Genomic DNA, 12,205 nt, shown 5'->3' with positions numbered 1-12,205 from the left:
GTGCCACCAAACTACCATAATTACTTAACCAAAGGAGATCGAGATGCACATGTGTACATATTTCCCCTTGTATACGTCTACTTGAAATTGGTTTCAAACACATTGCTCATCAAATAATATTGCAGCTCTCCAAAACGCAATTTGCTGCGTATTCAAACTATGCATGGTTTGTTATTGGCATACGTTCTGAGTTACCGGATGCGTGATATTTAAGGTTCACGTTCAGTGATTATGATCTCGGAAAAACTCAAACAAACGATCAGTGTGCATGCATGCATTTCTATACCGTTGCCAGGAATTCAAATTTACTAGTGCACAAATAAAATAATACAAATACGAAAAAGATTTCAAAAATTACAAGTGAAAACTTGTGTGTTTGATTTGAGAGTCAATACATGTTGCAACTACCGTAATCTATTTTGTAAGGTCAAAAACTTTAACAATAATCAACCACACAAAAGGGGGGAAAATAGCACATTAACAATGAGTAGTGTGCTGGAAAAATTATGAAAAAATGTACCCAAAAAAAAATTAGGAAAAAGGAAAAGAGTACACTGGAATCGAACCATAGACCTACTTACATTTGCACCCCAAATTTGGTCTTAATTGTCAATTTGCACCCCGAACTTACATTTGAGTCAATTTACCTCTTAAACTTGGTAAAAATTGCCGATTTACACCCCGAACTTGCATTTGAGTCAATTTACTTACTAAACTTGGTAAAAATTGCCGATTTCCACCCTATCCGTTAAATTTAATGTTTTCAATCCAATATTAAGTCATATGTCATACATTTAAGGGGCAGTATTGTCATTATATATTTATTCATATTTAATAATGAAATAAATTAATAAAATTACTTAAGAGGAACACTTGCTACAATGTTTGTTTTTTCGAAACATGTTATTGATTTATATATTTATTATTTTATGTGATATGGTATGTTAAAAGATATTAGAAAAATATAAATAAATAAATACATTGAAAATTAAAAATAAATGTGTGTTCCAAGAAAATTACTATTTTACCATTGTGTGTGTCTTAACTTTATTAAGTTTCCTGTTAGAGATAGATTCGCATCTCTATAATAGATTAGGACTCCGAATCCTACGAGATTGTGGTTATGTAATGCCTATATATTGTCCTCATTATCAATCAATAAGCGGTTACGTTCTGTTCTATTACGTCGTTATTATTCTCGTTTTGTTCCTCCTCCAACAATGTGTACATATAAAAATATATTTATACACAACACACTATATTTGAATGGGTGGATATGTTGAATATATAATTCAAAGTAGGGTTAAGTATGTAGAAAAAGATGTAATCCTCATTTTAAATAATATTTTTATTAGTTTTTAAGAAAAATATAAATAGAAAATGACAACATTACCCCTCATGTGCATGACATGTGATGTAAAATTGGATAGAAACAGTTAAATTTAACGGATAGGGTGCAAATCGGCAATTTTTACCAAGTTTAGGAGGTAAATTGACTCAAATACAAGTTCGGGGTGTAAATCGGCAATTTTTACCAAGTTTATGAGGTAAATTGACTCAAATACAAGTTCGGGGTGCAAATTGACAATTTCACCCAAGTTTGAGGTGTATTTTGGCAATTTTGCCATTAATAAAATTACTTAAGAGGACCACTTGCTACAATTATTTTTTTTCAAAATATTTTTATTGATTTATATATTTATTATTTTACGTGATATGGTATGTTAAAAAATATTAGAAAAATATAAATAAATACATTGAAAATTAAAAATAAATCTGTGTTCCGGAAGAATTATTATTCTATCATTGTGTGTGTCTTAGCCTTATTAGGATTTCTGTTAGAGATAGATTCATATCTCTGTAATAGATTATGACTCCGAATCCTACGAGTTTGTGGTTATGTAATGCCTATGTATAGATCTCATTATCAATCAATAAACGGCTACGTTCTGTTCCATTACGTCGTTATTATTCTCGTTTTGTTCCTCCTCCAACAATGTGTACATATAAATAAATAAAAAATAATATATATATATATATATACAGTCCCTATCCAGAGTGAAGCTTCACTCTGAAATTACAGAGTGAAGTTCTAATTTTGGCACACTTTTCGGTCAAATGTTTTCACCATAAGCGATTCAATATTTAGGTATGATATTCAAGATCATCTATACAAAATTTCATCTAATTCGGATATCGTTAAGGTATTGAAATTAGATTAAATCAATGAATGAATTAAAACTGTTCAACGTAAACCATTCGTGTAAATCCCAATTTTGAAAGCTCAAACCATTGTCAAATTGGATGAAATTTTGTAGAGATGATCTTGAATAGCATACCTAAATATTGAATCACTTATAGTGAAAAAATTTGACCGAAAAGTGTGCCAAAATTGGAACTTCACTCTGTAATTTCAGAGTGAAGCTTCACTCTGGATAGAGACTGTATATATATATATATATATATATATATATATATATACACAAGACACTATATTTGAATGGGTGTGTATGTTGAATATATAATTCGAAGTAGGGTTAAGTATGTAGAAAAAAGATGTAAATTATTTGATTAAAAAATAATCCTCCTTTTAAAGAACATTTTTATTTTTTTTAACAAAAATATAAATAGAAAATGACAAAATTACCCCTCATGTGCATGACATGTGACGCAAAATTGGATAGAAACAGTTAAAATGGATGGGGTGCAAATCGGTAATTTTTACCATGTTTAGTAGGTAAATTGACTCAAATACAAGTTCGGGGTGTAAATTGACAATTTCAGCCAAATTTGGAGTGTATTTTAGCAATTTTGCCTATTAATAATGGGTTGTGTATTAACAGAAACCTCTATAACAACTAAACACTACATGATCAAAGTACAGAGCATCAACAGCTTATAGGTTCATTTTTTCGCACCAGACCCGTAGACAGGCCCTAATGAAATTTGTGTTCAAATTAAGCAAACTAAGAACTTTAGAACGTATACGTACATAGTTAATAGATAACCTACTTGAGCCGGAAATAAACAATTAGTGATCTTTATTGATGATTGTTTCAAGTAATTTTATGTCTGCTTGATTAAGACAAAATTAATGATGAAGTATTTGTTAAATTACAACTTACAAGTATATAATACTAAAGTAGAAATTAGTTAGAAAAGTAGATTAATTAAATGATTAAGGTCTAATAGTGTGATATTTCGAATATTTTTTGTATGGCTTCTCATAAAAAAGTTCATTTTGACACAATGAAATGAGAAAATGGTCACCAAAATTTTGAAAATTAGAAAAAAGTCAATTCTTATTAATGCTTAAATCGTTGCCCACGAATTTCATAAAAATTACATGACTGTCATTGGAATAAACTGCTAGGTTTTCACTGTAGAATTAATTAGAAGTCAGAAACCGCAAAAACCATCACCTCCCTCTTTCTCTCCTGATTCTCTCTCTCTCTCTTCTCCGATTTATTCTCTATGTTCGATTCTCTCTCCTTTCTTCTCTGATCAATTCTCTCTGTCTGATTCTCTCCCTTTCTTCACCGATTCTCATCGATTCTATATAGGACAAAAATATCAAAAGGAGGAAGAGATAGATCCAGAATCCATTACGATGACCATTTAGACTTTGACGAAAGAAAGAGGAAGAGGAAGTACGACCAGATACAAGGTCAAAATCTATAAATCTCAAGCTAATAGTGTGACTGGTAGTGTAGCTCTGTGTGTGGCTAGTATGTGTAGCTAGTAGTTTGACAGTTGGTGTGGCTGGTAGTGTGATAATAAGTGTGATAGGTGTGACAATAGGTGTTACGACTTGAATCTCTTATCGTGTTTATCAATGTTTAAGCCTAGGTACAATTTGTACCGTAATCCAAAATTTAAGTTGTTGGCGTTTAGTTAGTCGTAAACAGAGTTTGACAATTAAGACCTGATTTGGAAATTTACTATTTTCTAGTATAGGGTTTTTTAAGTGGAAAGTTTCCTTTTTGGGAGGAAAGGAAAGAAAGAACAAAAAAAAATAGAGAAGAGAAGCTTCAACAATTTTTCCCGAGCCCCGAACCCGTCACCTTCTCCTCACGGGATCTCCGCCGTCCGGCCACTACAAACCGGCGTACCAGTCCGATTCGAAAGGTTACTCCGTCTCTTTCAAGTCTATGGCAGCACCACCAAAATAATTCATATAAAGATAACGAAACAAGTTCTAATCCTACTCTAAGAATCATGCCGAGACACCATCATGGATTACTAAGGTTGGATCATGCAATTAGGGTTCTAAGCAGTAATCTAAACACATAGACACTTAACACAATCGACTCTTCACAAGCGCTCTTAATCAAAATCTAACATACTCATCCTACTATGTAATTCCAACACCATGCATACTGAATTCATTAAGCATGTCACCTACTTATCCAACAATCATGCAATTTTGAAACTTATATAGAAAAGATAAACATGTTCATAGCATAAGTCTTTAATCCAACAACCTAAATATCATGCTACAAGCGTATGCATAACATATATAGATTTCAAAATCATTCAAAGACATATCACAGCAAAAACCTAAATTCATAAAACCAAAACTTGAAATTCCAACTTTATATAAATCGAATCAAGTAGCTATTTCATAGACAAAATCGAAACAAGTTTACAATACATAAATCGCATACATAACCAAGAACAAGAAAAACCAAAAACCGAAATAAACAAAGAGAGTATCATGGTTACACTTTATCAATCAAGCAATTCTACAAGGTGTAGCCGTGGCTTTCTAAGGGGATGGACTTCTTCACAAGCGTGCTTCGAAGCTAAAGATGATGGAAGAATGATGAAATCAGTTTTAGGATTTCTTAGAAGGGTGAATATGAAATTCGGTAGAGCTTTGGCTAGTATGTCCGCAAGGTTGATGATGATCAAAACGGTGAGGCCGTGCCTCTATATATACGTCTCAATATATAGCCTTCATGTCGTCCCAAGCTGAAATCTTCTTTGATATGGACTTTGATTCGTGTACTCCAAATCTAATTTAATGTAGGAAACCAAATCCAATTCGGAAACAATTACGGCTACACGGTATCTCTCCTTCTTCAACTAGAAAATGGCTAGGCCGGCCTCTTCTCTCCTTATCCAACTCGGACATGATTTCCTTGTCTCACTAGGAATGCATCACGGCATCACTACTCCTTGTCCAAATAGGATTTGTCTTTCCTAAAAAGAAATCGACGATTAAGGAATATGAAAGAATGAAAATAGGAAAGTAGAGTCCAAGTCGAGTAAGAAATTCTATCTCAATAAGGATTTCTAACACTTAGCACAATTTCATCATCAAAACATCCAAATTCGGCATACTCTACTAAAACATATAAATAACAAATATGAACCTAAAACAACTAAATAAGAAGTAACAAAGCATAATAATATGACATATATATATATTAAAAACGTCACACTTTGTGCTCGTAACAACCCCACAGTTAGACTTTGCTAGTCCCTTAGCAAACACTAAAAAGGGAAATCAAAACATAAAACAAAAACTAATACATCTAAAACTAACGACACTACTACACACGAAACATTCTAATGCCTTCAAAAATTTGTCTCAGAGATCTTCAAACTCATAGCATCAAAAACAACACTCAATCGAAATAGATAGGATGAATTCAATGGTTAATAAACATGAGATTTCGTTTAACAAGTAACACATGGCAGAAACAGATGTGATATTAAGCTCAACATGTTCAAAACAAGTTTAAATTCAACTCACACGGATATGCACTCCGAATTTTTTCTCTCAAGAACATGGCATATGCTTAAAAGTTTTGACACATAAGAGTTATGAATACATAGTCAAATTGAAAATCTAATGAAAGATACCAATCATATGCACAAATGAATCCAAACCATAGGCTTACTCATGAAACAGACTCCACAGATCAAGAGCTACTCATTTTAAGAATCATACGGATCTTTAGAAAATTGATGGTTTAGGCTCGGCATGGATATCATTTTTCAAGACTTAGCAGAGCAAAAACATCCACCTTATGTCTCCATACTCTATAAAACAAGGGCCAAATATCATCATGTTGGACCCATTCTTCACTTTAAACATTGTGAAAACGAACAAAGACTAAAGTATAACAGCATTGAGCCTTCAACAAATACATCACAACTCCAAATTCACAAAGAAAACATGTATGCCGTACACATTCTTCATTCTTTTTCTTTCTTTTTCTTTTCAAACTGTGTATCATGTCTCTTTTTCCTTCTCTTTTTCTCACGGCATCTTTATATATTTTTTTTCATACTTCTCATGGCATACTTACATACATAGCATAACCCCACACTTGAATAAAATAATCACTTCATATTAACACCAAGAATCGGCTCTGCCAAGCCTCAAAGACAAGATAGAGATATAACTATGCTAAGAAAATATATTAACATGTTGGTAATGAAAGAAAAAGGCTTAATGTAGGTTCAAAGGGGGTTAAACTAAGGTGTCCCAAGTAAGGCTCAAATAGGGCATACGGCTTTTTGGCTTAAAGTGGTGGAAATCAGAAAATAAATTTCACAAAGTAGAGTATATTATGACATAAAGCTTCGAAAGTTTCACAAAGTAAATTCTAACATTCTCTAGTTCATTGCAATTTTATGGAATATGAATTGATCAAAATAAATGTAATGAGGTTATATAGCCAAGAAACAATAGAATAAACTCTCTGAAGGAAGGCACATATATGGCTCGAAACTCACAAAGGTTACATGAATCAAAACAAGTAAGGAACATGCACATTATGTACCTAAGTTTTAAAATCCTCATTTACTACATGTTCGTACAATCTCTACACATAGATTAACCATCAAATAACAATTAAGTTCAATTCAATATTGTGATCATCTATTAACCATAAATTCAAATATCATCTCATCCTAGACAGTTAAAGGTATACCTATGACTCAAAACAAAATCAAAACAACATACAAAAATCGAAAAATAAAACAAAAAAATCAAACAAAAAATTGGAAATTTAAAACAAAACAACAAAAACTGAAACACATAAGCATCAAACAATAGAATACAACGAATGATGTATACCCCACCCCACACTTATAACTAACATTGCCCTCAATGTACAATATGATAAGCAACGAAAATTAAAAAGAGATAAGAGATAAGAAAATGCAAACACTCATTGATGGCTTCTTCATTGGCTTAAGTTTAGAGTCTATAGCCTAAACTATCTTAAAAAGATCACTTGCTTGTGGTAGGATCAAGGAGAGAAGTCTCCTCCACGTTATGCTCCACAAAATTCTCATAGTACAGCTTCAAGCGATGTCCATTGACCGTGAATTCCTTTCCATGCACCGTACTTTTGATTTGACTAGCACCAAAAGGAAAAACATTAGTAACAACAAACTGGCCAAGCCGCCTAGAACGGAGCTTGTCCGGATTCAATCTAAGTCGAGAATTGAACAAAAGAACTTCCGGCCCAATGTCAAAGTGTTTCTTCCTAATCATATTGTCATTGAACATTTTAGTCTTCTCCTTGTAAACCATTGCCGAATCATAGGCTTCATTCCTAATCTCTTCAAGCTCATGCAATTGCAACTTCCTATGCAATCTGGCCTCATCAATGTCCATGTTAAAGTTCTTCACATCCCACCATGCATGATGTTCAAGCTCCACGGAAAGATGGTCCATCATGCCTTGCCATAGACTAAATGGTGGCATGTCAAGAGGAGTCTTGTATGTCGTCCTATAGGCCCAAAGAGCATCATCCAATTATTGAGACCAATCCTTGTGTGATGGTCCAACCGAATTTTCCAAAATTCTCTTGATCTCATGATTAGATAGCTCGACTTGTCCACTTGTTTAGGGTGATAAGGCGTAGCAACCTTATGCTTGATTCCATACTTCTTCAATAACGTCTCAATGGTCCGGTTACAAAAGTGAGATCTTCCATCACTAATGATAACTCTTGGCATACCAAACATAGACAAAATGTTAGAACGAAGGAAATTTGCAACAATTCGAGAATCATTAGTACGGGTGGCTTTTGGTTCCACCCATTTCGAAACATAATCAACACAAACGAGTATGTACAAGAAACCATTAGAGTTAGGAAATGGTATCATAAAATTAATGCCCCAACAATCAAATATTTCAACATATATAATCGGTGTCATAGGCATTTGATATCTAGATCCTAAGTTACCCATGTGTTGGTATCTATCACAAGTCATGCAAAAATGATATGCATCTTTGAAAATCGTAGGCCAAAAGAAACCACATTCTAACACCTTAAGAGCAGTCCTACGTGAACCAAAATGTCATCCAGAAGACTCAGAATGACAAAAAGTAAGTATAGAATGATGTTTAGATTCAGGGACACACCTCCTAATGATTTGATCAACACAATGTTTCCATAAGTATGGTTCATCCCAAACATAATACTTAGCTAATGCCTTGAGTCTAATCTTGTGACCATGTGATAAAGTATCTAGAAATTGCTTAAAAACAAGATAATTCACAATATCTGCTTATCATTCCCCTCCCCTAACACGGCTCCAACTGCATAGTCGGAGGCGTCACACATCAACTCAAACGGCAAAGACCAATCCGGTGGTGCCATGATCGGTGCCGACGTCAGGAGCATCTTCAAATTCTCCAATGCATGCTTGCAATCATCATCAAAGTGAAAGAGAATGTCCTTTTTAAGCAATGAACTCAATGGTCTCGCAATCTTGAAAATTTCCTTGATAAACCTACGATAGAAACCTGCATGTCCAAGAAATGATCGAACATCCCTCACATTTGTGGGGAGGGTAAGTGACGCACAAGATCTATTTTAGACTTATCGACATCAATTCCTCTAGATGAAACAATATGGCCTAAGACAATGCCTTGCGTAACCATGAAATGACATTTTTCCCAATTCAAAACCAAGTTAGTTTCATCACAACATTTAAGCACAAGTTTCACATTCTCTAGACATGCATCAGAATTTCACCATAAACAGAATAATCCTCTATGAAAACTTCAATTTTAGAACCAATATATTCAAAGAAAATGTGATACATACAACGTTGAAACGTACTTAGAGCGTTGTATAAACCAAAAGGCATGCGACGATAAGCAAACGTACCAAAAGGGCATGTGAATGTAGTCTTTTCTTGATCTTCCTCCGCAACACTAATGTGATTGTATCCACTATATCCATTAAGAAAACAATTGAAAGAATGACCAGCTAATCTCTCAACCATTTAATCAATGAATGACAACGGCATATGATCCTTCTTTGTCGTAGCATTGAGTTTCCTATAGTCGATACACACACGGTGACCAATCACTGTCATTTGAGACACTAACTTGTTATCTTTGTTCTTCACCACCATGATTTCGGACTTCTTTGGCACAACTTGAATAAGAGAGATCCACCTATTATCCGAGATAGGGTAGATTACGCCATAATCATGCAACTTAGTCATCTCATCCTTGACAACTTGCATCATTGATGGGTGAAGATGTCTCTGACCTTCGTTGGTCGGTTTGGCACCATCTTCAAGAAAAATTTGGTGCACACACACGGTAGGGCTGATTCCCTTGATGTTGGCTAGGGTCCATCCTATGGTCGTCTTGTGTCTCTTCAACACCTCAATCAATCTCTCCTCTTGTTCCTTGTTTAGTGCAGATGAGATGATCACTGACAATGTATCCTCTTCTCCTAAAAACGCATACTTCAAGTGGTTCGGAAGAAACTTATGATCAAGCTTTGGGGCTTACACCACAGAAGAAAGATTCTTATTAGTGGTTAAGAGAATTGGACTAGGAAAGACATAACTTACCTCACGTGCAACCTCAAGAAATATCATGTTCTCTAGCACGTAAGATGGCATGACATCATTAGCCTCCAACTCAGAAACGTTAGAACCATCACTCGTAAATCCGACCCCTTGGGCAATGGTGAGTGCCAACTCGTCATGTGCCAAGGTATCTAGATAGTTATCCGCAAGGGAATCAAGAATGTCAACTGAAAAACAATCACTCAATTCCGAAAGGAGATACCTCATAACCTCAAAGATGTTGAAGCTAATCACTTCACCGTCGAACTCAAAAGTGAGTGATCCACTAAACACATCGATTTTCGTTCGTGCAGTCCTCATGAAGGGATGGCCCAACAAGATAGGGACTTCCTTGTCATCTGCTACAATTGGCTCTATGTCAATGACATAGAAGTTTGTAGGGAAAATTAAGCTCGAAACCTGGACAAGAACGTCTTCAACATATCCCAAAGGGACTTTATTGGAACAATCTGCCAATCGAATCACAACATTATTTTGTTTCAAATCACCTAGAACTAGATCCTCATAAATATAGTAAGACATTATATTGATCGATGCACCTAAATCTAGCATTATCTTTTCAAATGTCATGTATCCGATTGTACAAGGGAAAAAAAACTCTCTGGATCCTTAAACTTTGGTGGTAGCTTCCTTTGGAGCAAGCAGAAACCGTCTCACTCATTGTGACAACCTCCTTCTGTCGAGTCATCCTCTTATTGTTGCACAATTCTTTCAAAAACTTAGCATTCCTAGGATTATGTTGTATGCATTCAATAAGAGGCATGTTCACTTCCACCTTTTTAAAGATGTCAAGCATAGCTTGATCAGAGTCATCCTTCTTTTGCTTTGCAAATATATTGGGGAAGGGAACACGAGAAAGACCATTAGTCGAAACCAAACCACTAGAGTTAGAATCATTACCTTTGTTATGCACGGCATGATCACTTTGGGGTAGAGGCACGACATCATTAGCCTTAGAGGAGGCATGGTCCTTCTCTAAGTCATTAGCATTGGAACTCTCGCCCTCTTTTCCTTTAGAAGGCACGACCTTCTTGTTTTGCTGCAATTGAGCATCCAAGATCCTCCCACTTCTTGTCATCATGGCCTTCACGTTAGGATTTAGCTCAGTTTGGCTCGACAACTTACCTCATTCATTGATCTTACCCATGAAGTCGATCACTTGTCTCATCTGCTTCTTAAGCTCAGTTATGTCCTTAGAATGAGCTTGTTGACCTGTAACTAAAGCTTGAGTAGTAGAGTTTAAATTATGCTGCCCTTGGGCAAGGGACTTCAAAAGTTCATCATAGTTAGCTGCAGATGCATTATTCGAACCATGAACATTGCAGTTAAAGGGAACAGAACCTTGAGGTACCTGAGGCCTCACAAACAAATTTGAAGGACGGGGTCTTTGACCTTGACCATTGGACAGTTGAGCATGGTTGTTCCAACGAAAGTTGGGATGATCTCTAAGTCCAGGATTATATGTGTTTGAGTAAGGATCGTACCTAGGCCTTTCTTTCCCCATGAAGTTCAACTCTTCTTCAGTCATTGCACCATTTGAACAATTTCGGTTGTGTGATCTTTGACAGAACAAATGCCACATACTTGAGTGTTGATGCTCGAACCATTGAATGCCTTGACTAGAACGTCAAGCTTCCTCTCTAAAGTAGCCATCTGATTTCTTGCATCAACATCATACACCCCACGGCTCTTGCTTCCTCTCTTCTCCTTGGAACTAAATTGGCGATTGTTGTCGGCCAAGTCCTCAATCAAGGTGTAAGCTTCTTGGCCGGTCTTGTTCATGAATGTGCAGCCACATGCCGAATCTACCATGCTCTTATTAGTGGTGTCGAGTCCTTCATAGAAGAATTTCACCAAGTCATCAAACGAAATACCATAGTGAGGGCACTTCCTTTGTAGTTTCTGAAATTCCTGCCATGCCTCATAGAGTTAATCACCATCTTTTTGAGTGAAGTTCTGAATCTCCATCCTAAGTCTTTTCATGAGTTGAGCAGGGAAGAATTTCTTCAAGAACCTCCTAGTCATTTCGTCCCATGTGGTGATGATTCCCGCATGCAGAGAGTACAACCAACGCTTAGCATCGTCCTTAAGGGTAAATGGAAACAAAAGAAACCTCAAGCCTTCTTGAGACAGATGATGAATCGATTCGAGCTTGCAAATATCTAAGAACTCCCTAAGGTGAGCATTAGGGTCTTCCATTAAGGAACCAGAGTACTTAGGCAGATACCCAAGCAATTGAATCGGAATGGAGAAGTTGGCTTCATCAGGTGGAGTGAAAGCAATGCATGAAGGTGATTCAGGGGTGGTGGGGATGAACGCATTCTTTAGTGCCATTAGAGCACCG

The 12,205-nt window shown here is 35.6% G+C and overlaps 1 non-coding gene across 1 annotated transcript; it reads left to right on the top strand.

The window, feature by feature from the left end:
- The first annotated feature begins 11,731 nt into the window (after positions 1–11,731).
- Positions 11,732–11,838, top strand: LOC126789632 (small nucleolar RNA R71). Its single transcript, XR_007671548.1, has one exon. It is a non-coding gene; the product is annotated as a small nucleolar RNA R71 (small nucleolar RNA).
- The last annotated feature ends 367 nt before the right edge of the window (positions 11,839–12,205 follow it).

Source organism: Argentina anserina, chromosome 3 (genome assembly GCF_933775445.1).
Source record: "Argentina anserina chromosome 3, drPotAnse1.1, whole genome shotgun sequence".
NCBI classification, from domain to species: domain Eukaryota; kingdom Viridiplantae; phylum Streptophyta; class Magnoliopsida; order Rosales; family Rosaceae; genus Argentina; species Argentina anserina.
Note: the sequence above shows the minus strand (reverse complement) of the source record. Positions and strands in the feature narration are given on the sequence as shown.